This window comes from Callithrix jacchus, chromosome 2 (genome assembly GCF_049354715.1).
Source record: "Callithrix jacchus isolate 240 chromosome 2, calJac240_pri, whole genome shotgun sequence".
Lineage (NCBI taxonomy): Eukaryota > Metazoa > Chordata > Mammalia > Primates > Cebidae > Callithrix > Callithrix jacchus.
Genome location: NC_133503.1, coordinates 86433410 through 86461329, shown reverse-complemented (window position 1 = coordinate 86461329; position 27920 = coordinate 86433410). Strand labels below are relative to the sequence as shown.

At 40.1% G+C, this 27920-nt stretch overlaps 1 protein-coding gene and 1 long non-coding RNA gene across 11 annotated transcripts in view; both read left to right on the top strand.

The window, feature by feature from the left end:
• Positions 1–27920, top strand: part of SNX24 (sorting nexin 24) — a 178669-nt gene that overhangs the window by 47314 nt on the left and 103435 nt on the right. The gene's annotated exons all lie outside the window — the stretch shown is intronic.
• LOC144581407 (uncharacterized) overlaps positions 1–27920 on the top strand; it is a 47145-nt gene extending 19225 nt beyond the window's left edge. The window contains exon 2 of the long non-coding RNA XR_013532121.1: positions 1–27920. This exon is cut by the window's left edge and continues 4743 nt beyond it. This is a non-coding gene — a long non-coding RNA (uncharacterized LOC144581407).

The following is a 27920-nucleotide window of genomic DNA, read 5'->3' as shown; positions in this document are numbered from 1 at the left end:
ATTCTGGGCTTGGGAAAAATAAGAGCAAAGGTACTGAAATAAAACAGAGTAGAGTGCATGCTAGAGCAGTGGTTCCCAACCATGGACGGGGTCAGGGTATGGGGGATGGCTTTGGGATGAAACACTAACACCTCAGATCATCAGGCATTAGATTTTCATGAGTATGCACCCTAGATCCCTTGAGTGCACAGTTCACAATAGGGTTTGTGCTCCTTTGAGAATCTAATGTCCCCGGCTGATCTGATCAGAGGTGGCGCTAAGGTGGTAACGCTCACCTCCTGCTGTGTGGCCAGGTACAGACCATGGACAGTTCCCCCTGTCTCGGGGGTTGGGGACCTCTGAGCTAGAGGCCAGGGACAGGGCTCAGAGCAAGTGGTTGTACTCCAAAGTTCCAGGAGTTTCGTGGTAGGTGAGGGAGAGTGCAAGGAAATGCTAAAGCTTCATGATGACACTTTAGATGTGATTTAAGGTGGAAGGCTAAAGATATTTAATTGATTCTTGACAGTGGGAAAGCATTCATTTTTAGTAATTGCTTTGCACATAACTTTAGAATACTTTATAGAAGATAATGTGTATTTTAATAAATTTGTCTATTTAGTTTGATTACTATACATTTCTGTCATCTTAATTTGTGTTTTCTGTTTATCAGGCTTAATTCCTGCCTCTTTCTCTCCTGTCTTCTGTTAGGTGGATAGTTCTTTAACTTTCCATTCCGTGTATCTTCCCAGCCATTTTGGAGGCTATACATTTTAGAATATTTAATATCAAAAGTTTAACCTTTATCATTTGTTGTATATGTTTCTAATAACATTTAAAATTTCTCATTGTTTTTATATTTCTCCTGAGTAAGACAAGAACCTTAGCACATCTTAGGAGCACACCTCATCCCACTTTTGTTTTTCTGAGGGAATTTTAGAATTTTTGTTCAGTTTTTTTAATTTAAAAAATGTTATTTTAACAAATAATTTATCCATATCCATACTTACTGTTTTTTCCTGCATCCTGTTGCTTCCCTCTGGGCTTATGTTTTATTTGCTGAAGTATACTTTATTAATTTAAAGAAGGATCTCTGGGTGATAATCATTAATAAAATAAATAGAAGTAGGTAAGTCAGTAAGTTAGACAGTTATCTTAATTGTACCCGTACTCTGAGTTGAGAGTTTAGCTCCATTTGCAAGTCTGGGTCGACAGTCATCTTTTAGCAACACTTTGAATATATTACTTGATTATTTTTGGCATCAGTTGTTGCTAGTAAGAAGTCCGCTATCAGCCTAATTGTCCTTTATCTGTAAGTAATCTGATTTTCTAATAGTTTAAAGGCTTCTCTATCTTTACTGTTCTGCATTTTCACTGCAGTATGTCCAGGAGTCTATTTTTATTTAGCCTTTTCATCATTCTCTGTGCTTTTTAAATCTAAGGACTCAGGTCATTATTGAATTCTTGGAAATTGTCAGCTCTTGGAACTACTTTTAGATGTATGTAGAGTCTTCTCAATCTAGCCTTCATGCCTTTTTATTACTCTTTCATATTTTTTATGCCCTTATTATCTCTCTCACTGTGTTCTGGGTAATTTTATAAGATTTCTCTTCCACTTCATCAGTTTTCTCTTCAGCTTTGTCTAATTTGTTTAACTGAACCAGAGTTCTTGATTTCAGGGATTGTAGTTTTTTTGTGTTTTTTTTTTTGAGATGGACTTTTGCTCCTGTTGTCCAGGCTGGAGTGCAATGGTGTAATCTCGGCTCACTGCAATCTCCGCCTCCTGGGTTCAAGTGATTCTCCTACCTCAGCCTCTGGAGTATCTGGGATTACAGGCACATGGCACTGTGCCTGCTAATTTTTATGTTTTTAGTAAAGATGAGATTTCACCATGTTGGTCAGGTTGGTTCGAACTCCTGACCTCAGGTGACCCACAGGCCTCAGCCTCCCAAGGTGCTGGGATTACAGGTCTGAGCTACCGTGCCAAGCCTGTATTTTTTATATATATAGGATTTGTATTTGGTTCCTTTTTATATCTCCCTGTATATGTTTAATTTGACTTGCTTTTGAATTATCCTGCTCTAATGGATGTTATTATTTTCATTACCCTTTTGAGCTGATTAAGCGTTCTTCACATTTTTCAGTTCTATTATTTGCATTTTTTTTCCTGATTATTTGTTGGCTGTTCTTCTGTGGTTTTTAATTTTAATCTTCAGCCTTACTTCAAAAATTTGGGTCTACTCTCCCTCCACTCTGTTTCGCTCTTGTTACCTGGGCTGGAGTGCAATGGCGCGATCTCAGCTCACTGCAACCTCCGCCCTCTGGGTTCAGGCAATTCTCCTACCTCAGCCTCCTGAACAGCTGGGATTACAGGCACGTGCCACCATGCCCAGCTAATTTTTTGTATTTTTAGTAGAGAAGGGGTTTCACCACATTGACCAGGATGGTCTCAATCTCTTGACCTGGTGATCCACTCTCCTCGGCCTCCCAAAGTGCTGGGATTACAGGCTTGAGCCACCGTGACCGGCCAACTTTGTGTTTTTTGAGAAAGAATCTCACTCTGCCACCCAGACTGGAGTGCAGTGGTACAATCTCAGCTCACTGCCGCCTCCGCCTCCAAGTTCAAGCAATTTTCCTGCCTCAGTCTCCTCAATAGCCGGGATTGTGGGAATATACCACTATGCCTGGCTAATTTTTGTATTTTTAGTAGAGATGAGGTTTCACCATATTGGCCAGGCTAGTCTCGAACTCCTGACCTCAGTCAATCTGCCTCCCTTGGCCTCCCAAAGTGCTGGGATTACAGGCATTGAGCCACCGTGCCTGACTGGAACAACCTTTAAATAACTTTATTTTGAAATAATTTTAGGGCCGGGTGCGGTGGCTCACGCCTGTAATCCCAGCACTTTGGGAGGCCGAGGAGAGTGGATCACCAGGTCAAGAGATCGAGACCATCCTGGTCAACATGGTGAAACCCCGTCTCTACTAAATATACAAAAAATTAGCTGGGCATGGTGGCGCGTGCCTGTAATCTCAGCTACTCAGGAGGCTGAGGCAGGAGAATTGCCTGAACCCAGGAGGCGGAGGTTGCGGTGAGCGGAGATCGCGCCATTGCACTGCAGCCTGGGTAACAAGAGCAAAACTCCATCTCAAAAAAAAAAAAAGAAAGAATTTTAAGTGTATCAAAAAGTTGCAAAAATAATACAAAGAATTCTCATTTCTGTATACCGACATTCCTCAATTTTTAACGTCTTTATTATTTCCCCGGTCCCCTCTCTGTTTTTATAGACATCTATACCTGTCTGTCCAGACACACTCATCTATCTGTCTATATGGATGTATATAGGCCGAGTATTCCTCATTTGAAAATCTGAAATCTGAAATTCTCCAAAATCCAAAACTTTGTGTACCAACATGAGGCTCAAAGGAAATGCTCATTGGAACATTTCAGATTTTCAGATTAGGGATAATCAACCAATACATATGTTGCAAATATTCCAAAATGGGAAAAGACCGAAACGCTTTTTGTCTCAAGCATTTCAGATAAGGGATATACTCAATCCATATATATACGTGCATATGTGCATATATATGTGTGTGTGTGATTTCTTTTTTTGAACCACTTGAAAGTAAATTCATTGCATATATTATGCCTTTTCACCCTTCTTTTTTTCTTTATGCCTAAGGACAAGGAATCTCTTAGTGTAATCACAGTAAAATTGTCAAATCAGGAAGTTTAATATTGACACAATATTTTGTAGTCTGTATTAAAAATTTGTCAGTTATCTCAATAATGTCCTTTTTAGTATTTTTTGTTTTTTGCTGGTACAAGATCCAAATAGTGCATTGTATTTACTTGCTGTGTCTTTTTAGTCTCCTTAGATCTAGAACTGTCTCTTAGCCCTTATTTGTCCTCTGTGACATTGTCATTTTTGTAGAGACCGGTTGAGACAGGCCATAGACTGTCCTTCAATTTGACTTCATCTGATGGTTCCTTATAGGTAGATTTAGGTGATGCTGGAGAACTCTATAAGGTCACTCTGTGACCTTCTTAGGGTATCACATTCAGAGGCATATGGTGTCTGTTTGCCCCAAACTAGTGATGCTAATTTTGATCACTGGTTAGCTTTTGATGTTTTCTCTGTTGTCTATGATGGTGTTTTCCTTTTATAATTATTAACTAACATTGGGGAAGACACTTTGAGGTTATATAAGGATTCTGTTCCTCATCAAATGTTTCTGTCCTGGTTCAGCAGACATTAAATGTTTTTTGCCTAAGTTTTTGTTCTGTTGTTGGCAAAATGACTAACTCCATCGTTCCTTCTCTATAAGGAAAATATTTCCATTTAGAGGGGATTTTTTTTTTTTTTTTGAAGATGGAGTTTCACTCTTGTTGCCCAGGCTGGAGTGCAGTGGTGCAGTCTCGGCAACCTCTGCCTGCTGGGTTCAAGTGATTCTCCAGCCTCAGCCTCCCAAGTAACTGGGATTATAGGTATGTGCCACCATACCTGGCTAATTTTGTGTTTTTAGTAGAGACAGGGTTTCTCCATGTTGGTCAGGCTGGTCTTGAGCTTCGGACCTCAGGTGATCCGCCCGCCTTGGCCTCCCAAAGTGATGGGATTATAGGCATAAGCCACCATGCCTAGGCGGATTTTTTTTTTTTTTTTCACAGAGTTTCACTCTATTGCCCAGGCTGGAATACAGTGGCACGATCTCGGCTCACTGCAACCTCTATTCCCAGGTTCAAATGATTCTCCCACCTCTGACTCCCGAGTAGCTGGTATTACAGGTGTCTGTCCAGCTAATTTTTTGTGTTTTTAGTAGACACAGTGTTTAACCCTGTTGACCAGGTTGGTCTTGAACTCCTGACCTCAAGTGATCCACCTGCCTCAGTCTCCCAAAATGCTGGGATTACAAACGTGAGCCACTGCACCTGGCATAGAGGGGACTTTTAAAGCATGAATTTATAGCCCTATTTTGACAGTTAAGTACCCAGAAATATCCTTTCTATAACTGATTATCTTTCAGGAAATGAGCTGTAGTTGAGCAGTGACTTTATAATCCTTTTTGTACCTTTTCAGAAACAGGAATTGTTAATTAAAACTTTTTTACCTTTAAGATTTTTCTGCAAGGATTTTAAAGTAAAATTCAAATAATATAAGGGTATGAAGTTAAAACCAAAAGCTTCTTTTGTTTTCTGCCTTACCTCTCAGTGGGTAATAGTTTGGCATAAAGCCTTCAAGACAAAAATGGAATCATATGAAATTACTGTTCTAAATTGCTTTTTCAAATTGAAGACTTGATGTATCAGGTATTTTTGACTTTATAAAACTTTACCTAGTGTTTTTTTTTTTTCTGCCTAAGTAGTTTATTTTTCTGGTTGAAATTGTTTAGGAGTGTTGACTTTAAAGTGCCTATTTATTCTAATATTAATCTATTCTATTTAAAAAATACAGATCGGCAGATAATTTTAAGAATTCTCTAAAGCTAAGTGTTAAATTAAGAAAGCAAGTTACCAAATGATATGTACATTATGATACCATTTGTGGGAAAAATACCAAATCAATTTTAATTTTTATTGTCACATATACATGAAGTAATCATAGTTACCCAGGAAAAATCCTGTTTTATTGAGGTAAAATGGGGGAATTTTTACCTTGTTTTATTGAATTTTTTTCAGTGATGATGTATTCATTTTTTAAAATAAAATGCAATTTTTTAAAAGTATAAGTTTTACATATTACCTTACATGGTTTTTGGTTATCTCTTTCCACATGTCCTGCTCTTTAAGCAGTAATGCATACTCCCAAAGAAGGCCTCTCACGTTTCTGGAGAAGTATCACTGGATCTTCCAGATTTATTAAAAATTACATTGACTTTGGTATGATTTACTTATGTAGAGACTTACCTTATTCAAACCCTTGGTGTTATGTTCAGTTGTATTATTCTTGAATAGACTTTTTGGGCTGGCCAGGAAAATTAATGCTTCTGTGAATAAATCCGTTGTGAATGTTAGATGTTGACTTGTGAGCAAACGTGAGAATAAAATATGTGTGTAATTTGGAGACTGTTGAGTGACCAAAATGGTGCTTCTGTTATTGAAATAGGATGGTAAGGGTAAGACTATGGGAATGTAGGGTCAAAGGGATGAGTTCAAAACATCATGAGGACCTTCAAAAATGGGGAGGCCCATGCAGCAGACTTACTTCTTTGTTTTTTCCACCAATAATTAATTTTGAGAAATTAAAATTTAAACCTAAAAGAATATTGAAAGCACAGTACAAGGAACTCTTATGTTCATTCGGATTCACCAGTTAACCTTTTGCTGTGTTTGCTTTATATTCTTTTTCTCTCCATTAGTCTCTCTCTTTCTCTATATACACACACACAATCATAATGTAATAGCTTATTCAGGCAAAGATCATTACTCTAGTAATGAATAAGCTATTACATTGGTGCATTTTCTAACTCTGTCGTTTCCTTTAAATAAATTTATTTATGTATTTTATTTACTTTTTTAAATTGAGGCAGAGTCTTTCTGTGGAGTGCAGTGATGCGATCCTGGCTCACTGTAATCTCTGCCTCCCAAGTTCAAGCAATTCTTGTTTCTTAGCCTTCCAAGTAGCTGGGACTACAGGTGCCCACCACCATGCCTGGCTAATTTTTGTATTTTTAGTAGAGAGTGGGTTTCACCATGTTGACCAGTCTGCCTTTGAACTCCTGGCCTCAAGTGACCCATCTGCCTTGGCCTCCCAAAGTGCTAGATTTACAGGCATGAATCACTGCGCCTGGCCCACTTCCTTCATTTATTTATTTTATTTTTTCTGAGTCAGAGTCTTGCTCTGTCACCCAGGCTGGAATGCAGTGGCTCGATCTCGGCTCACCGTAACCTCCACCTCCCAGGTTCAAGCTGTTCTCCTGCCTCAGCATCCCTAGTAGCTGGGATTACAGGCATGTGCCACCACACTCAGCTAATATTTGTATTTTTAGTAGAGATGGGGTTTCACCATGTTGGCCAGGCTGGTTTTGAACTCCTGACCTCAAGTGATCTACCACCTCGGGTAGTCCTGGGATTATAGGCATGAGCCACCACACTCGGCCCCATTTCCTTTAAATTTACTAGTTGGTATTCTTCTGGAAAGAGAAACTTCTCCCTTCCTCTTTATCCTCGTGTATCTTTATAGACCCACAGCTTAAAAAAAAAATTCAAAGTGTTTTCTACTACTGTCATCATCCTTTTAATACCCCAGTTGTTTTAAATTTGTCACAAGGACTCTCCTTACAGTCAGCTCTTGTGTCCTTTTGACGTGATTCCGTTTTTCTTTGATGACCATTTCTTTCTTTATTTTTATTGCATTTTAGGTTTTGGGGTACATGTGAAGAACATGCAAAATTGTTGCATAGGTACACACATGGCAGCATGATTTGCTGCCTTCCTTTCCTTCACCTATATCTGGCATTTCTCCCCATGCTATCTCTTCCCATCTCCCCAACCCCGGCTGTCCCTCCCCTATTTCCCCAACAGACCCCAGTGTGTGATGCTTCCCTCCCTGTGTCCATGTGTTCTCATTGTTCAACATCCGCCTGTGATGCAGGTTCACCTTGTACTTTCACAGTTCTACATTGTCCTAGGACTCCTGCTTTCTTTTTGTGGGTAATGGTATGTAGAAACCAAGATCTGGGTGGCAGGTGTGCTATGGTTTATCATTGCTTTTAGACTCTTTCAGTAAATAGAACTAAGAAACATGTTTATTTTATGTTTCCTATACATACACACACATACATATATATATACACATAGTTATATAAAGTATGAGCATAGGCCGGGCGCGGTGGCTCAAGCCTGTAATCCCAGCACTTTGGGAGGCCGAGGCGGGTGGATCACGAGGTCAAGAGATCGAGACCATCCTGGTCAACATGGTGAAACCCCGTCTCTACTAAAAATTACAAAAAATTAGCTGGGCATGGTGGCGCGTGCCTGTAATCCCAGCTACTCAGGAGGCTGAGGCAGGAGAATTGCCTGAACCCAGGGGGCGGAGGTTGCGGTGAGCCGAGATTGCGCCATTGCACTCCAGCCTGGGTAACAAGAGCGAAACTCCGTCTCAAAAAAAAAACAAACAAACAAACAAAAAAAAACAAAGTATGAGCATATACACTTTAAATTGTATTTTAAATTGTGACATTTTATTTTGTATCGCTTCTGCTCATACATAATAATTCCAGTATTTCAACATCAAAACTGTTTTAACAATAAACTCACTAAATAGAATTTAAAATTTTTATGCAGTTCGTTTTGTCTTAGAATATATTTCGTTAGGTTTGTACAGTCAGAGTTCTGCATTCATAAGTTACTTGAAGCTAGGTGCGGTGGCTCATGCTTGTAATCTCAAAACTTTGCGAGGCCAAGGTGGGTTGATCACTTGAGGTTAAGAGTTTGAGACTAGTCTGCCCAACATGTTGAAAGCTTGTCTCTGACGGGTGCATGTAATTGCAGCTGCTCCGGAGGCTGAGGCAGGAGAATTGCTTGAACCCAGGAGGTGGAAGTTGCCGTGAGCCAAGATCATGCCATTGCACTCCAGCCTAGGCAACAGAGCAAGACTCCATCTCAGAAAAACAAAGTTACTTGAATTATTTGCTCTGTATTGTTATGTAATCAATTTAATATGCATTTAGGCTCTTTTTTTCTGTTTAAATTTTTAAGGTTTTTCAAAACCTCTTTCTTTTGATTTAAATGTAAATTTATAAATAGAGAGAACATTTATTTGGTTTAAAACTATACAGAGACATTTGGAAAAGTCTTGATCCCCTTTCATTCTATACCCATACCTATAGGTAATTATTTTTATTAGGTTCTGGCTTATACTTCCTGTGTTTTTCTTTTGTGCATGCACAGAAACATGCATACATGCTTATTTTATTCCTAATATATCTTCACATCATTATATATGTCCCATATTTTTTCCTTTCATAAATAATATTATATGTAATCTTTTTTTCCTCAATTTTTTTTTTCCAGTCAGTATATCCTAAAAAGTACTCCATGTGAGTTCATAAGAATCCTCCTCACTGGTTGGCACCATGGAACTTCCTTGTGTGACTGAACCATCATTTATCCAGTCAGTCTCCTTTGGATAGGTATTTGAGTTGTTTTTCAGCATTTTTCTCTCATAAATAATGCTTTCCCTGCCAATTTTTTGTTTTGTTTTGTTTTGAAGATGGAGTTTTGCTCTTGTCCTCCAGGCTGGAGTGCAATGGCACAGTCTTGGCTCACTGCAACCTCTGCCTCCCGAGTTCAAGCCATTCTCCTACGTCAGCCTCTGGAGTAGCTGGGATTAGAGGCACCTGCCACCACGCCCAGCTTATTTTTATATTTTTAGTGGAGACGGGGGTTTTACCATGTTGAGCAGGCTGGTCTCGAATTCCTGACCTTGTGATCCACCCACGTCGGCCTCCCAAAGTGCTGGGATTACAGATGTGAGCCACCACATTCCGGCCCTAATTTTTTAAGTGAACATTTGCTATAGAAAGGGCAGTGTCTTAGGACTGCTAGGTTGTCTAGTGAAGAATACGATACCTTTTCTGCCCCTGAAGTGCTTACTGCTTCTGGTAAGGGATGGTTTTAGAAGGAAGAGGGCTAGGAAGAAAAGTGGCCCAGTACTTAGTGGGTAAGTATAATCTGGATGCTTCCAGTAATTCTGAGTGTTGACTGTGCCTTCTCATAGAAGTGGGTGAGACAAATATATGGGAAGTAACTATTAGGCTGTAGACTAGTTTCCAAGAAAAAATAAAAAGTAACCTTTTAAATTAAATGCTCCTCAGCAAATAAATGTTTAATAAATTTATTGAGCTACAAATGCTAGGTTTCAGTAAATCATTTTAACAGCACTTTTTGTTTTTTTAAACAGAGGACTTTCTAAAGGTAAAATATAGTTAGGGAAATCTTTTTCTTATTAGTATTATTCAGCCAAAACAGTAAATCTTTTTTTTTATATTTTTAAAAAGCTTCATATTTAATTCACTCTTACACATTCAAAATATACAAGGTTGCACAGCCTATTCATGGTTAAAAAATTTAATTTATATTTGTATTAATAATAGAAAAGTTATAAGACAGAAAAGTATAAAAAATAAACTTAGGGTATAGGTGTAAGCATTAGGTTATCCATGATTAACTTGGGCATTTTCATTAATTTTAGATAAAACATGTCTCGATTTTAGCATGATATCATCTCTAATCAAATACATTAGAGCCAGGTTAAAAAGTAGCTTCCCAGTGAAGAGCTCAGTGCTGTTCAGATTTAGAAGTCATCCCCCTGAGAGAATCCACACCATTTTGTATCCCACATCTTGGACCAAGGGTATAGGCAACCTTGGGTCCTGGTGATTTGAAGCAAAGCCCGTGTTCTTTTCTGGTGGAAGGATGGGGTTTTGTGAGAGGCCCCTAGACTGGGGGTTAGGGGATGATGAAATATCACCCCCTGCAGGAGACACTTCTGCCAAGTGTGTTTAGCATGCCAGCAGCTGCTACTTCTCTAGGCCAGCGTGCCCTGTGTCAGCAGTCGTCCTTTCCACCCTCACCATCCCTCTCGACCAGCCTAAGAAAATCCCGACTTCTGCCTATTTGAGCCACAACAGGACTGTTTTCAAAAGATTCTACTTGGAAACAAAGGAAAAGACTAAATACACAAACACAAAAGTGCAGCAGTACAGAAGTGATACAGAAATACAGCAGCAAGTTTGGGCACAGTGGCTTACACCTGTAATCCCAGCACTTTGTGGCCAAGGTGGGCAAATCACTTGAGGTCAGGAGTTTAAGACCAGCCTGGCCAATATGGTGGAAGCCCATCTCTACTAAAAATACAAAAATTATCCGGGCACGGTGGTGTGCACCTGTGATCCCAGCTACTCGAGAGGCTGAGGTGAGAGAATCTCTTGAACTCGGGATGCAGAGGTCGCAGTAAGCTGAGATCACGTCACTGCACTCCAGCCTGGGTGACAGAGCAAGGCTCCCTCTCAAAGAAAAAAAGTAGAAGCAGAAGCAGAGTTTTGTTTTTAATCTTCGGGTGGTGAGGTCACAGTCTTTGGCACACATATTGTAATTCCCTTTCTCCATACCCATGACAGACATTGCTAATTGATCCCATACACTTTCTTGTTAGCACCACCTTGAAAATCACAGCAGTACAGTGTAGCCATGCTAGTGGATCAGATTTGCCATGTGAGTTGCATATCCTATTCTTGAGGTAATTCAATTTTGCCAACAGGTTGGCTTCACAGAAAGGATTTATCACGGACATGTTCGTGTCATTCTCTCTGGTCCAGTTGGACTTAGCTGCAGCTGGCGAAGGCTCTCCTACCATGTTGACTTTGGTGGCAGCCACCGTTCCTGTCATCTCTGGAGCCTCCTGTTCTATCTAGCCATAGGCCCTTTTATTTCTATTGTCAAGTTACACTACCTTTAGTTGCCAGACTTCTGATGGATGCTCTACTCACTTGCCCATATTTTTTCCAGCTGCTTCATCCTGAAGTTATTTATCTCTCTGGCCAAATTCAACAATAGGATATGTACTGTTAGGAAAAAAAGTCTTATGAGTCTTGCCTTGTTTCTGTGATAGACCATAGCTTATTTATAATAGGCCACAGCTTGTTTATAAAGCAACTAACCCCTCCCAACGACTATTTTTTTAGTTTATATGATTTTTAAAAATTATCACGTTATGTGACTGCCCTTAGCCAAACATTGATCTTAGTGAGGTTTGAGGTTTAACTCTAACCACCAAACATAAATACTTATGGCTTTTGGAAAATGTGAACAGAACACTGAAGTCAGGCCTCTAAACCTTGTGTGTGTCAGTCTCATGGTGTCATTAAGTTAGAATTGAAAAGCACACATGTGAGCTTTTCTCTTGCTTCTTTCTAGTATTAAATCAATACAGTGTTTTATAATATTTTACGTAAGTGTCATTTCACAATGTAAACATGTCTACTTCAGAGGTCTCTGCCTGTGTGTGAATTTTCGCATCTTGTCTTCATTGCCTCATCAGTATGCCAGTAGGTGTCACTGTGTACATTAAATGGAAATCAAAGATCTCATTAGAGGAATTTCCAAAATTATCATGGCAATTTTTGTCTTTTAAACCAGAGTTCCCAAAAGTAAGCCAGAATGTTTGTACCACTTTTTTTTATTTAAAAAAATTTTCTTAGACTATCTTAATAAAGCATGACATCAATGTTTCTCTCCCTGTTTCTGCTACCACACTACCTTATATGAGCCCTTATGTATATGTGAAAATATTTATTTTGGATGCATTCTTAAGAATTAGAAGACAGCATATAGACTAACATGTTAACATGTTAAATGGAAGGAATGGATCATTTTCAACTTTTGTATGTCACTCTGCTAGTATAGAACTATATTCCAGAAACCTTTTTCAGGGGTTGGGGTAGGGATTTCATCACACCAAATACTTATTTGTGACAATACAAAAATATTATTAAAAAAAAATTAACATGCAGTGAATGTGTGTGTGTGCCTGCACATGCATGCTTGCCAGTTGAGGACTTTCTTAACAAGTATTTTTAGGTCCTCTATACATTTATGAGGCTACTCTTCAGAATTTCTAGGTTTTCTGTAACAGAAGAAACTGTTCCCTATCTTGTTACATAATCCTGAAGTTTCAAGTTTCCTATACAGTAATATTAGTGGAACTTAATTGATTAAAGGTCTGAGGCTTTTTTCTAGGGGCTCACTGTCCTGTTCAGCTCTTCAAAAAAGTAAAAGTATTTGACTTTATGTCTTCTGTTGCTTCTTAGGGGAAAAACAGCGTGATGCTCACTTAAACTCATTTACAGGTCTTTCATACTAAGATTAGCAGTATTGGAGAATGCTTTCTTCAGCTGAGCAGTGCAAATTGAGGTTATACCAATGTTCTGGAGAGCTGTTGTGTGCAAGTGTCAGAGGGGTGATGTTGGAATTGTGATCTGTCACCTGAAATACTTACATGCAGTTTTTTCATTCAGAAGAATGTTAATGTTCATTTCGTGAAGAATGACTTAGGGAAGATTCATGATGACTGAGTGGACCCTTGTGGAACTCTAGGGCATAGATGCGCTCCTACAGAGTCAGTCTTAAATCAGCTTCAACCCTATTTTCCCTGATACACATAATAAAAATGAAGATGTGTTCTTTTTTTTTTCATTTCCTGAGTTATAATTTTTTCAAAGGAGGAAAATAGACATGATACAGATGGCAATTAAAATGCAGTGGGGCTTACTCAAAATTCCTTTCCATTTATAACTCTTTAAATTAATAGTACTTGAAGTAAAAACCCTTTCCAGATCTGAGGCCCTGCAGGCAGTGTGGGACAGGACAGTGGGCCACGTGCATTGGGGTTAGAGGGTCTGGGCTCCAGCTGCTGTGGCAGCACTCTGAGTTTGTGTATAGGCAGAGCTCAGATTTTCTCCAGCTTTGAGTTCTTTGGTCTGGGAACGGAGAGTTTGTTTTGTAGGTTCAGTGTAGGGCTTTAGCTGAATCAATAACATTTTGTTTCCTAAAATAAAATGAAATAAAAATAAATATGGAAAAATATCCACTGAATTTTTATGATGGGTAGATGTTTCTGTTTATACTGTTTTCTACCCACAGTTTCTAAGTGGTTGGGTTGAAGGCGTGAGCACTGATATTTTCAAAACGTTCTGCAGGTAATTAATATGCAGCCAGAATTGAGAATCAGGTCTACATGGTTTCTTATTCCTAAGCCGGAAGGCCAAATGTGGTTGATGGGGTATTTCACAAATCAGAGTCCAGGAACTGGAATCAGAGAACCTTGAAAGTGTCCCCATCCTAGGGTGTACACGGGAGGGTGTCTAGAGGCTTACAGTGTGTGTGTATTATTGGTGGTGGGCTGTCCTGGCCACTTTTGAGAGCTTCTTTTCCTTGATGCTTGAAGCTTTTTCTTTACTATTCTTACTGGAATAACTTTCTCCACCTGCTGCCAGACTCCTCTGTGAGATCTCTGCCCCACCTGAAGAGCACAGTCTCTTCTGCTCTTTTCACTCCTGTAGTCTTCAACATACACCTGCCCCGGAGTCATGGTGACTTTAGAGCTAGACTACTAAATCCCTTGCTATTGGTAGGGTTCTGGCAGATGTTTGGCATAGGCAGTAGCAGCAGTAGCTTGAGTGAACATGCCTTCAGCTATCATGGAGTCCATAGAAATATACGATTTCCACCAGAAGAAATTAGTTTAACATACAGTCTATCAGTATTGCTTCTGTTGAATATTTTTATTTTTATTTAGTTTTTGAGACAGGTTAGTTTTTGTTGCCTAGGTTGGAGTGCAATTGCACAATTATAGTTCACAGAAGCCTCGAACTCACAGGCTCAATCTATCCTCCCATGTTAGCCTCCCATATAGGTGGGACCACGGGCACATACCACCACACCTGGCTAGAGACGGGGTTTCACCATGTTGCCCAAGCTGGACTCAAATCCTGCATTTAAGTAATCCACCTGCTTCTGCCTACCACAGTGCTGGAATTACAGGCGTGAGGCTCTGTGCCTGGCCCCTTCTGTTGAATAAAAAAAGTTCCTTCAACACTTTCTTGATTCTTTGCTAGGTGCTTATCGTATAATGATGAAGGAATGCAGTGAGCTATTAGCCCCCCAGGGCAGTGTATGCTCTTGGGGGGATAATCCTTATAGGAGAGTTGGGGAAAGTTTTTCTTATTAGGATTGATAACTCAGGTAGAAACCTCAAGGACTTTAGTAGAGCCAATTTAAAAAATCTTTATCTCTCCCTTTTTTCCAGCTTTATGGAGGTACAATTGACAAATAAATATTGTATGGATTTAAGATGTGGGGTTTTCTGTTTGTTTTTTGAGACAGGGTCTCACTCTCTTGCCCAGTCTGGAGTGTAGTGGTGCAATCACAGATGGACCACTGCTGTCTTGAACTCCCAGGCTCAGGTGATACCCCCTCCTCAGACTCCTGCGTAGCTGGGACCACAGGTATATACTAGCACACCCAACTACTTGTTTTTGTTTTTTGGTTTTTGTTTTTGAGATGAGGTCTTACTATGTTGCCCAGGCTGTGATGTTTTTGATAATACATATGCAGTGTGAAATGATTACCACAATCAAGCTAATTAACATATCAATCACCTCACAGTTATAATTTTGAGAGTACGTGTAGCAGCAATTTTTAAAATGTGAACTATTAAACTTTTTTTTTTTTTAAATTAAGAACAGAGAACATGCAGGTCTGGGCACTGGAAATTAAATTCAAGGCTGGCACAGTGGCTCATGCTTGTAATCCCAACACTTTGGGAGGCTGATGTGGGCAGATCACGAAGTCAGGAGTTTGAGACCAGCCTGACCAACGTGGTGGAATCTCATCTCTACTAAAAACAAAAATTAGCTGGGCATGGTGGCACATGCCTATAATCCCAGCTACTCAGGAGGCTGAGGCAGGAGAATTGCTTGATCCCAGGAGGCAGAGATTACGTGAGCTAAGGCCACTGCACTTCAGCCTGGGCAACAGAGCAAGACTCTGTCTCAAAAAAAAAAAAAAAGTTCAACATTTGGTTCTCTATGGCCATGTAAAAATAGTGTGGTATAGAAAACATAACTGAGGGCCTGGTGTACTGGCTCACATCTGTAATCCCAGTGCTTTGGGAGGCCAAGACAGGAGAATCTGCTTAAGCCTGGGAGTTTGAGACCAGCCTGGGCAATGTAGTAAGACCCCACTCCTACGAAAAATATAAAAAATTAACCAGGTATGGTGGCACACACCTATAGTCCCAGCTGCTTGGCAGGCTGAGGCAGGAGGATTGCTTGAGCCTGGGAGGACAAGGGGGTAGTGAGCTGAAATCACACCACTCCATTCCAGCCGACAGAGTGAGACTCTGTTTCAAAAAATAAAAAGGAAAACAACTGGGAAAGGATAAAATCTTTTTAAAGAACGAAGAGCCAAAAATTTATTCTATTACCATTATAAGTAATGTTTCTTTTTGAGAGGGAAAAAATGATTTATATGTCTTAAAAAGGCAAAATGTAGCTGAGTGTGGTGGCTCGTGCCTATAATCCCACCACTTTGGGAGGCTGAGATGGGTGTATCTCTTTGAAGTCAGGAGTTCAAGACCAGCCTGGTCAACATGGTGAAACCCCATCTCTACTAAAAGTACAAAAATTAGCTGGGTGTGGTGACGCATGCCTGTAATCCCAGCTACTCAAGAGGCTGAGGCAGGAGAATCACTTGAACCTGAAAAGTTGCAGTGAGCCAAGATCACACTATTGCACTCCAGCCTGGGTGACAAGAGCAAAATTCCATCTCAAAAAAAAAAAAGGCAAAATACTGCTAGTATTTATGATGAAGAACTATTGCAGTGTACCTAAGCTTTGGATCTCTGGAAATATAGCTTAGTTTTCTTTTTATTAAGTATTTATTCATTCCTACTGTATGCATTGACTGTGGGGGACAATAAGGAGAATGTAGAAGATTTATAAAATGCGATATCTTTTTGGAATTTATAGGCTATTTGAAGAGATTGTAGTTAAACAACAATTAAAGCTAGGATATGGTTAGGGACAAAACACAAAGATATAATAAATATTCTAGGAATTTAGAAACTATCAGCCTGGTCCAGCAGGGCTGGTCTGTGGGAGGTATTTGGGCATCCCATTTATTGCCTGTGTCCTGGATGCTGTTGCCCTGCTGCTCCCTTTGTTCTGTACTCCTGTTCGCATTGAAGGTTTACTTGGCCTCTCACTCTTTTGACTTTTGTCTCCTGTCATTGCCCTTGGACTTCACAGACTCATCTTACAGGATCTTGACCCTCCATTCTCTCCCTGGGATGTGTCATACACATATGTTCTACCTGATCTTGACCTTGGGGTAATAACAGAGGTGCCTGGTAGATGCCTGCTTCCAGGATCCTCCTCCACATTGACCCATTTGGAATCACTCTGCTCTGACTTGCTTCTTACTGGGTGTCTGTTCCTGGTCATTCTGTAGGACATCCTAATTTCAGGATGTCCCAAAACTGATTGCATTATCTCCATTCCATCTTTCTCTCTTCCATAAACAATATTCTTTTGTTTTCTGCATCTTTATGAGTCTGAGCTTGAGCTTCACTATCTACCCAGTTTAACATAAAACATAAGAACAGTCATTTTCTCTCCCTCATCTGGGCATTTGGCTCTTTGTCCCTGTGGCCTCTGGCCCCTGCTCACACTCCTCCTTGTTCACCCGCCTTTCCTGTGTACTCGTGGTGGCAGTGCCACTCTTCTCATAGGCTTTCCTCTGCTGTGTCTCTCCGTACCTGTTTTGAGTTTGCCTTTCTGAATATTTCTACTGCCTCTTGGCTCTCTATAGCCTGAAGGTCAGACTTGTAGGTGTAGTGTAGTGCTGAACCCCTTTTGACTCTAGTGGGGATGGCATCAGCTTCAAGAGACTGAAGAAGGGACACAGAGCCAGCAAAGGAGACATGAGGTTTTATTGTTTACATACAGGGGAAATGGAAGAGGACTGGGAAGGATAACCACACAGCTCAGTGGCAGTGAGCTGGGCAGGAAAACCACAACCACTTGCAAAAAGCATGCAGTTTAATATAGAGTTTCCACTTAACACCTTCTCTCTAACAACCTCCACCTGGCAGTCTTCATTCCACATGAAACTCAGGGCCTCACTCTGTTCACCTTATATTCTATGGGAGGGGATGTGGGCTCAGATGTTCCTGTAGACAAGGAACAGAATCTTTGTATTGCCCACTCCTGGATTCCATAGCCCAGTACACATGTTCAAATGTTTTCTGCCATGCAGGGTCATCCTCAGGGTATGCTTAAGTTGTTGCTATCAGGTGCATTTACCATGCATATGGTTCAGAGAGCCCCTTCCCGGTCTTGTCTCAGCTTACCTTTATAACCATCTCTTAGCCAGTTCAGTTCCCCTCCTTTTGATGACTCTCTGCCCCCAGACTCAACCAAGTTTCAACTCGTATTAATCTGCCATTGTTGCACAGATGTATCATAGCAATTCTGGATCTGTATCTTCCTACCTATTCCCTAGGCCTGAGGCATCCCCAACCTCTTCAGTCTCATGTTCACCCTGTACACAGAGACCCCAGTACCCTACTCAGAAACAAAGGTATTTCTGTGAATCATTGTCTAAATGCCCCAGACAGAGGTAGTTGCACTCTCCTTTGCACTTTTTTTGGATACAGGGTCTTACTTCGTCACCCAGGCTGGAGTGCAGTGGCACAATCATGGCTCACTGCAGCCTCAATCTCCCCAGGCTCAGGTGATCCTCCCACCTCAGGCTCCCTAGTCACTTAGACCACAGGCATGTGCCACCACGCCTGGGTAATTTTTGTACTTTTTATAGAGACAGGGCTTCTCCATGTTGCTCAGTCTGGTCTCGAACTCCTGGGCTCAAGTGATCTACTCACCTCAGCATTCCAAAGTGTTAGAATTACAGACCTGAGCCACAGTGCCTGGCCTTCTCTGGACTTTTAATGTACCCTGTTTATGTTTCTTTTATATCAACTTTTGCATTGTGTTTTGCCCAGTGAACAGGTCTATCCCTCTGCTACTGGTGTGTGACGTTTGATCTGCAAATCATGCTTTCTGCATCTAATTATCTCCTGTGGACTGGGCACCCACACGCTATTCAGCTCATCTTTGTTGCATGAATGAAGGCTGATGTTGAATGAAGTTTTAAAACTGGGGAAGCTTTAGGCCATGTGCTTAAATGTTGAGTTTTGTTTCCTAATTAACCTGAAGTTTTGGTTTACTGTGGTGTATCCAGTTCATGCTCCTGTAATTTAAAGCATAATTACTTTCTGAATCTGTTTGAGAAGGGTATGTTTTAAAATTTTTGTAATTTTGATAAGCTTCTGCTTTGTTGCATTAATGATGTAACAAAGCCCTTCTATTGGTGGACTACTTTCTAATTAAAATACTCTATTTACAGATTTGTTCAAAGTCACAGTATGTTCCAATAATTACAATAAAAGACATAAATATGCATATTAATATTGAAAACACAAATGTATGAATGTTAAGTCTAATTGATCCTATAGTTAAATGGCAAGGTAGGAACAGGAGACCTTATATATATTTTTGAAGCTCTTATAAATTCTTGGGTTCTGTGGGTTAAGTTTAACATAGTTTTAGACCCTATAGCAAAAGAAGCTTGAGAATGATGGGTTGTTAAAGCATTACCCAGTGGAATACCTAGTCTTTTTAAAAAAATTATTTCTTAATTATTTGAAGTTCTTTAAGTGTCTAGCCTTTTCTACAAATCTATAATTACATGATCCTAGTATTTAAAAATGTTTCTTATAGTTACAGCTTTTTCTGTATTTTATAGACAATTTTATAATTTACATGGTCATCAGATAATTCAGCTTAATATGTCTAATTCTATTGAATATGCTCTTAAAGTTAACTCTGACCAAAGGAACATTGTCCACAAAGAAAGCTAAATGTTTCATATTGATAATAAATTGAGATTAATTGTTCTTTTGGCTTTCGCTTAAACTCCATGGAGTTTAACTGGAAAAAAAATGCCACCACTTTAGACCCATGTGGAAGGAAGACAGCCTGATGCCCCAGGCTTGTTTGGAGCGCAGTGGCCGTCTGGCATTTCCCCACTCATGAGCCATAGTCAGCTTCTAGCAAGCTGTGTGTGGGTGTTGTTTTCCAGGAGACATTTTTTTTGTGTGTGATGGAGTCTCACTCTGTCATCCAGGCTGGAGGGTAATGACATGGTCTCAGCTCTCACTGCAACCTCTGCCTCCCGGGTTCAAGCAATTTTCCCAGGAAACATTTTAAGTAAGTGTGTAAGAACATATATGTGTCTGTTCAGAAAAGTTCTTCCAAGTCCTTAATGTCCTCAGTGAAAGTATGTTAGAATGTATTGTGTTTTTATAACCCACATTCCAGCTGTGTAGAAGTGAAACAAGACTAAATAGGCATAGTTGACTTCATGGGTTTTGTGGGTGGGGCATGGGGGTTAGGTAAGGGTCCTGATTCCATTCTGAAGTTACCAGCTAGGGATAGAGAGTGGAGGGAAGTGGGAGACTGGGAAGTAGGAGGAGGGAAGGGGTGTGGGGGACAGATAGTACCTGACAGTTGGGTTCATTCTACCAGCACACCCTGAGAGGTCCCACCACTCCTAAGCAGAAGTCTATGATTCTGGGTCTTTACTATATTGATCATAGGTGGCCTGCCTCAGCCACTCATCCAGGAGGCTTAGGATATACCGGCACTACTTCTTAACTGCATTCAAGAAATTTATACAGGTTGAGCATCCCAAATTCAAAAATCTGAAATGCTCCAAAATTCAAAACTTTTTGAGTGCTAACCTGATTTTCAAAGGAAGTGCTCACTGAGATATTTCAGATTTGGGATGCTCAACCAGTAAGTTTAATACAGTTACTAAATCTGCAACATTTCTAGTCTTAAGCAATTCACATAAAGGATATTCAGCCTATAATTACCCTAGGAACACTGATGGGAGATTTGTCCAACTTCCTGAGCACTATTTCGAGATCCTTCTCTCTTTCCGACTCAGATATTACTTTCATCTGTAAGAGCAGGTTTATAATTACAGGTTGCAGATTTAGAGATATTACCTGGCAACTCATGTTCAAATAATTTTCACCTGACCCTGACCATTTACTACTTTCCTGGTTGAACTCAGTCCTAGCAGGTTTATGGTAATCCATTAGTTGTGGATGTCTCAGGATTAATCATTCAGCCACAATTAAGTACCTACTATGTAGTAAATTCAAATAGACAGTGGAGACAGAATAACAGTGAAGAGTCAGGAGAATGTGTATATGCAACAAATTCGTATAAAACAACCACAGGCACTTCAGGTATACACAGAGAGCTCTAAGACCACAGAACCTGCAGGTAGTGAAGTGTTCCTCTGCATTCTTGGGGTGACCATACAACTTGGCATCCAAACTGAAATGTTTTTGAAAGTACAAGGTGGTAGTATTGACATTTGTGCTGGGATTACAGAAGTAGACCTGGGCCTGTCTGGGAACAGCCAGGGTGGTGCCTCTCCACATAGTACCCCACACCTGGCTTGCTCTGGGTTCCACATGCTGCTGTCCTGTCTGTCAGTGTACAAGTACTTTACAAGATTGTATTTAATGGTAGTCATGTGTCTTACTAATTATGAGTACAGCATAGTGGGTCTGATTTGAATCAAATTTTTGTTCCTATGTAGCCCTAGAACAGAAAGTGTGTGAAGTGAAAATATTTCGAACTTGACATGCATAATCTCATTTACTTCTCAGAGCAATTCTTTAGGGTTCATATGCTGTTGCTATTTCCTTTTATAGATGAGAGGACAGTGAGGCACACAGAGGTGTAGGAACTTGTGGGGGCCACACAGTCAGCGGCAGAGGCAGGATTCAAGCCCTAGCAGCGTGACTCCAGCCCCTGCTCATGCAGCTTACTCGGCTCATGTTCTCTGGGTTTGGATACAGGCCATCAGTGCCACGGGAGATGATTTAATTGGTGCCTAGACATTGAATAACATTGACTCAAAAGGAAGAACGTTACTCTCTTTTCACTTATCTTTTAATCCTATGTCATTTTCTCCACCACCCTAAAAAATTCTCCAAAAACTTTAACTTGGTTTTAATTTGCTGATCCCTCTTTCTAAGGAAGAAGGAGTAACTTCAGGTTCCAAACTTTAAACAAGAAATGTAATTTTAAAATAAATATTTCATTTTTATACTCACCTATTTATGGCAAGTGATACTGGTTTCTCATATCTATTTGTGACATAAGGTTTTCTTTAAATCTTATTAAAGTAAAAAGTCTATTAAAAAAAAAATCAAGTACAGATAGGATGCAGATGTGGCTAAATTGTTAAGGTAGTGTGGGAATTTGTAATTTGTGGGAACACTCCCTCCCCAAGGGAGGAATTAAGGAGTAGAGATAAAAGCCAGACGGCCCTCAGGGTAAAGTTTTAGCATTCTTTCACCTAGGAGTCAGGGGACTGTAATTCTGTCCCGTTTGTTGCCTTGTCCTTTTCTTCTGTTTGAGAAGTCACATAGCAAAATATTAAGAATCTGTCTGACTTAATGATCTCTATTCCAGACATGTACTAATTTATAACTTGGTGGTCATTTATCTACACTGGCAGTTGAAATGGGAAGTAGTTTAAATTGTTATCTTTATAACTGAAGGAACAATTTGCATGCAGAGGGGCTTAATCTGCTATTTTAGTTCTTAGAAACACTTAAATTCTCCTGTTTATAAGTAAAATGTGACTGTATCTCAAGTTACCAATTTTTTTTTTTCCTGACAGTGACACAAGAATTAAAAATCCATTGAAACTTCTTAACACTGTGTTATAAAAGTTTAACTTTAAAGTATAATTGGGCAGTTATAGCTCACTGAATGGTAATTTTCTTTTTTTTTAAGGACAGCACAATTAGATTTTGGTAAGATTGAGACTTCAGTGTCTTCTGGTATATTTGTCAGGACAGATTCACAAGTAGTTTGCAAGTGTTCATGAACAAATCGGGTTAGTAATACATTGAAACCAGCACAAATGGATTGTCCTCATCACCACATAGACAAAACAATCAGGAGATGGGTTTGGTGCTGTAAGCACAAGTGGCATGATATAATGAAGTTGTATTCCATTAAGCTCTTGTGTACGGGGAGCAAAATGTCATCACCTGAATGTGGCTGCATTTCTGTGATACAACCTCATCTGTTCCGTCAACTAGTTTTGCTCTGATCAATAAGCAGTTTTCTGTGGCCTTTCACTGCTGTCAGATGTCATTGAGTGATGTAAATGCACATCAGAAACTAGAAACTTGACAGCTCACCCAGAGAGGGAAAGGAGAGAGGAGAGGGAAATCGCTACAATAGACATGGTTGACAGCTGACATCTCCTCGGGGTAACTGATTGGATACTGTAGCAGCCGGCACTTTTCCTGTATAAACACGAAGAAAAATGATCCTGTTATGTGTAAAATACAGTGCAGATATTTTAAAATAACTTAAGGGAAAAATTATTCGTGTAAAACTGTAGCATAGTGGCTGTATAGCTTGTTTGTATAAAATATACCAAAAACAATTAGTTGCTTAGTTTTTGACTAAGAACAATTAAGGCAGATGAAAATATTGTATTTCTACCCATTTTTTCCACACCCACTGCCAAAACTATAATTAGGAAAGCTTGTCAGTGGAGAAAGAAGTGTAGCCTTAAAGACGTTTATTATAACAGTGTTTATGCAATAGAATATTATGTAGCAGTAAAAGAAAGAAGAGGACTTTTTATGTCCTGATGTAGGAAGATCATCAGGGTCCACTGCTGAGTGAAAAAGCAAGAGGTGGAACAATCTGTACTGTGCTGCCTTTTGTGTTGAAGGGAAGGACTTAAAACTGACTGTTGAAATGTGCACATAGCAAGACTGAAGGGATCTTATAGTGAGCCCTTGAGCAGGATGTGGAGCATGGGACTTGCTCAGAGAAGGGTTATGATTGCGAGACCAAAAAGATACTCTGGGTATCTTTTTTTTTTTAATACTCTGGGTATCTTTTTTTTCTCTTTTTAAACCATATGACTGTATTACCTATTCAAAACACTATTATAAAAAGACATGCATTTCTTCCACATATGAAATTATCTTCAATACTTGATGAGAAACACAGCATTGTTACATTAACAAGGGACTCATAGTCTCAGAGTACTCCAGTTAAGAGTCTTCATTACCAAAACTAAAAAGGCATTCAGATGTGTTAGAATGGGGTTTTGAAATCTCATTAAATGCTAGTTTAAATGATTTTATTGTCATTGACTAAAATTCAGGGACATTTAGACATAGTACTTATTACTTATTGAATGCTTAGTCTATGTCCAATATTATACTCTCTGTTTTATACATAATAACTTTTTAAAATCTCAACAGAGAAAGTGTTATTATCTCTATTTAACAAGTGAGAAAACTGATGCTCAGAGAGTTTAAAACCTTCCTGTAAGTTATACAGCCAGTACATGAGAAGCTGAAATTTGAATCTAGGTTTTACAGTCTCCAAAGATAAGTCTAAGGTCTGAGTATTAGAGTGAAAAGAGCTATAACTGATAGGCACAAGCACCCAAGTATATGTATACCGGTGAGGACAGTTGCCTTAACCTGGCCATGCCGTGAAGAGTAGAGGGCAGTGTTAAATCCCTGGGGTGGTTCATCACTGCCAGGCTTACCTATTAAGATGACTTCTTGGCACCATGTGTGTTTCTTTGTAGTTCCCATTTTAGTCACATGCTTACCATTGGCCAATCTGTCTATCCCTCAGGTCTCCATGGGGCAGAGACCATGTCTCTTTTGCTGCCCACTCAGCCCCAGCTCAGAGTCTGATGCAGGGAATGTACTTAATAAATACTTGCCAAAGGAATGCTCCATTACTACAGGCAGGCAGATCTTGTAGTAATGACAAGATTACATTACACTGGTGTGGTTGTCTTCCACAAACTACCTAATAGAATAATTCTTTCTAGTGCATGCTTTTCACTAATGAGGAATGCAACTTTGAAGCCAGAGTATAGGGAGAGCTTGTAGGTTAAAGGCAGAAAGATATTAGTTTATTTCATAAATAGTGAACCATCACTTTACTATTAGGGGTAAAGCTGTAAAAGGAGAAGATTAGGCTTAAGACAAACAGCAGAGATAAAATTTTCTTGGGGAAACATAATTGAAAAAAATAAAATGGAACCAAGTTGAATTAGAACTTTAATCCTACTATTGTGATGTTCAGAGTTTGTACGCTTTGCTGTGTGTCTGGACACCTTGAGACCTGCACTCTCCAAGGCTAATCCCTTGGTCTATAGCCTAGGCTGTTCTCTGTTCACAGCCACCCCATCTCTACTGCCTTCTGTTTTCATTTTTACTTTTGAAATTCTTTTCCTCTTCATTTCAGGACCAGTGTTATTAGAATATAGGGAGGAGCGTAAAATTAGGGTCATCCCTACTGTAGCCCATCCAAGGCCAAAGCAAAGACAGGCTTTGATGAGTGAGTGGGGAGAAGGAATTTAGGTATGGATGTGGCTGTTTTGAAAATGAAGGCTCTAGGTTGGATGATGCCCGACCCCTTTTCCTTTGGTCCAGTTGAGGTGGAGGCAGGAGGAAATGCTACTAACTACAAGATGAGTGTCCCTTATCCAAAATGCCTGGGACCAGAAATTTTCAAATTTCAGGGTTTTTTAGACGTTGGAATATTTGCATTGTATTTAGTGGCTAAGTGTCCTAGATCTGAAAATCTGAAATCTGAAATGATCTTAACTCTAATGCCAAATCCTATTGACTCTACCACCTAATCATCTTTTACAGTGTGCCCACTTTCATCTTCTCCATCTCCATCATCACTCTCCCTCCCATTGCTCTTGTTATCTCACCCTGCTGTAATATTACTGCTGTAATAACTTCCTACTCCATCTTCCCTGTTTACCTTGAGCTCTCTAGAATCCATCATTTTGGAATCTGATTTTTCATGGCCAGGTGCTGTGGTTCATGCCTCTAAGCACAGCAACTTGAGAAGCTGAGACAGAGTGACAGTTTGAGACCAGCCTGAGCAACATAGCAAGTGCCCATCTCTACAAAAGAGAAAATATATTAGCCAGGCCTGGTGATGTGCGCCTATAATCCCAGCTACTCAGGAGGCTGAGGTGGGAGGATTGCTTGAGCTCACAAGTTGAAGGCTGCCGTTAGCTATGCTTATGTCACCATACTCCAGCCTGGGCAACAAAGCAAGACTCTGTCTCTTAAAAAAAGATTTTTCATAGTACACATCTGATCATGTCAGTTCGCACTTACAGTCATTGAGTGGCTTCTCCTTTCTTGTAAGGTAAAGGCTGGTCTTTAGTGTGGCCTGAGGCCCTCAGTGTGGTCTGCTCTCTGCCTACCTTAGCTGCCCTGGAGCTCTCCTGCGCCCTGAGCTCCAGTCCCATGGTCTCAGTTCCTCAGGCAATCTGTTTCTTTTTTTAAACTCACCTTTCCTCTTTGCCTTGTCCTCAAATCCACCATCAACTCCCCCCAGGTTGCAGGCCTGTTTCATCATGGCCTCCTCAGAAATTTAGCCCTGGCTCGGCTCCCTGGTTTCATGCCCTCTCAGTAGTCTATCTTTCCCCCCATAGCATGGCGAAGATGATTCATTGTGCCCTTAGTTCACTGTATTCCCATCCTGTAGCACATGTTTACACATAAAATTGATCAATAATTTTTCACTGAATAAATAAAGTAACCTGAGCCAGAAGTGAGAGTAAATGATCTATCCAAGATAGCATGGCCACTTAATATCAGAATTAAGACAAAACACACAGACTTTCCACTGTATCTGGTTTTTGTTTCTTTATTAGTAGTCTGGGTCTGCGTAGGAGACTTGCTCATTCTGATTGCATGAGGAAAATGTGCCTTTGAGTCTGTTTCCAGGGAGACATGGATCTCTGCTTTTTGTTTCCAACCTTTCTGTGGAGTTGATTCCTTCTGATACGTTTCCTAGACCCCTTCTTAAGGTTTATCCTAGGGGGCCTGCTTGTTCTCTTGGCATCATAAAGCTAGAAGTTGAATGTTTTTCACTTTTTAAAATTCTTTAAAGTGACTATTTCAGATTTCATGTTTATAATATTTTGTGCTTTTTTATCTTAGAAGCTTTTATTCTGAGTCTTGATCTGGATGCTTCCTTACCAGATACTTTAAGCTTGAATAGTCCATTTGGGACCTTCTGCATCCCAAGTTCTGTGTTTGTTATTTCCATGGCTGATGACACCCCTGTCCTTATTGACTCACTTTAAAGGAAGAGCCTGTTTACTTAACAGTGTTGTGTCATCTGTTTTCCCAACATACAATCTGACCAGAGACTGGGTTGATTGGTAATCTTTCTTTACATAACCTGCTTGGAAACTGTCAATTCAGCCTTATCTGGGGGTGATTTGGGATGTGGGCTTATTATGCTTGCATGGCATACTCTGTCTTGGTCTTTTTTCTGAGCTCTAGACTGTTCGGAAAACTGCCTAACTGCCTTTAATTCTGTTACTGGAATCTAGAAAACCTCACTACATTCCCTCTACCCATTTGCGCTGAAAGTACTTAAGGACTCCTCCTCAACATCTCTCCTTGCTTCTCAAATACCAGAAGGGAAGACCTCTGGCCCTGCTCTGGCTTCTCTATGGAAAAGACTCTATCTTGTTTGACAATGACTTTCTTAAAATGTGGCATCCAAAAATGATTCAGGGTGGACCTGGTATACAGGTTTTTCACTGTTTTATGGAACCAAAGAAATAAGCATGTTTGCTTGCTCGCTTGCTTCTGTTCCCCGCTTCTTCCCTCCTTCAGAGTCAGTTGTCAGACATTCAGGAAGGAGGATCTGAAGAAAGCCATGTGGTTTGGTTTTAATTTGCAGCTATATCTTCAAACCATGGTGGTGGGGATGATGTACATCATCCACTTTTAGGCCTTCGTGTAAGGACCCTGCCCAAAATCTGTTAACACAGAAATCAGAAGCTGCATTCTTCACATGTTAGCTAAGTAAATGTATTATAGAATTACAAGTGTGTGCTCTAGCTTCCTGGTGAATAGGTAAATAGTAAATAATAAGCACTATTTAAAATAATGCTGACAGGCTGGGCCTGGTGGCTCACCCCTGTAATCCTGGAACTTTGGGAGGGTGAGGTGGGAGGATCACCTGAGGTCAGGAGCTTGAGACCAGCCTGGCCAACATGGTGACTCCCCATCTCTACTAAAAATTAAAAAATTTAGCTGGGCGTGATGGTGCACACCTATAATCCCAGCTACTCAGGAGGCTGAGGCAGGAGAATCACTTGAACCAGGGAGGCAGAGGTTACAGTGAGCCAAGATTTCACCACTGCACTCTAACCTAGGCGACAGAGTGAGAGGTTCTGTCTCAAAAAAATAAAA